Raw genomic sequence first — 1,147 nt, forward strand, 5'->3', positions numbered from 1 at the left:
CTGTGCGCTCGGCCATAAGGCAATGCTGTTGTTATGGTCAGTGTCGGAGAAGCTGAAGTGTGTGTGCGCGAGGTGTGAGAAGCTGGCAGAGGGATGACCGTAGGGGAGGGAGGGAGGGACGGCTCTGTTTGGTTCAAACTCTAACGTAATCAGTCGAGGCAGCAGGACAAGAGGAGGTCGGAGGTTGACGCGTTCTCCTGCTCGTCGGGATCAGGTCGGGACGCGCTGGTGCGGTACTCTGCCGCGGGAAGGTGCTGGCGATCCGTCTCCCTTATCTACCCCGCCGAATAACGACGGTGTGGTCGGCCCGGCTGTCGAATCCGGGCCCGGCTACGATATTTTCCAAATTCCCCCCCTCTCCCCGGTATATCGCCTCCGGATCGGTCACCACTGCCACCACCACGTCCACCTCCACCCCACCACCGCCACTGCCGCAGTCTGGCTCGGACCATCCGGGGACGGAACAAAAAATAGAAATAAAATGGTGGCGCCTCTTCCCTCCAGGACTTGCTGCAGCAGTACTATCTTGATGATCTCGACGAACCCTGACCCCCGAGACCCGGCCGTGCACATGCCCGTCAAAGCAGTGTGAGCGCCGGTCCTTCACCTGGGTGCGGGCAACGGCGAGGTGTCGCGCGAAGCTGCCTGCCTGTTTGCTCTCTCCGGGTGGACAAACACGCCGTGCTCCTCCGGTCCACCCAGAGGGTCCACCTCGCCGCCGGCGGCCTCTGCTTGTTTGTCCAGGGCGGCCCGGGGCTCACCCGCCGTGGGAGAGAGGAGGCACGTAGAGCTGTACCGGCACCGCGCCGTGCCAAGTTTGGAAAGACAGTTTAGTCGCGCTTATCGGGGCCTCGATTCGCAGAACAGGCGGGAGAAGGGTCAAGTGCGAAGGACTACATCATCAACGCCTCCGCGAACCTCGCCCTCACCCCTGGCGCTGCTCTGGAACCTCGACCTGCGTCGCGCGGGGCGGGGCGCGGGCGGGGTCCTCCCGGGGGCGGCGGCGCGGAAGAGAAGGGGGGTACTACACGCGCGCGGGGTGGGCCGCCGCCGGCCGCCGCTCAGCCCCTGCGGTACCCCTTGGGCAGTGCCGACTGTGCCACGCCCCCCTCCGGGTCCCCCCGGCCATCCGACCACCCGGGGACTT

Source organism: Frankliniella occidentalis, unplaced genomic scaffold, assembly GCF_000697945.3.
Source record: "Frankliniella occidentalis isolate FOCC.00 unplaced genomic scaffold, Focc_3.1 Scaffold151, whole genome shotgun sequence".
Classification (NCBI taxonomy): Eukaryota; Metazoa; Arthropoda; class Insecta; order Thysanoptera; family Thripidae; genus Frankliniella; species Frankliniella occidentalis.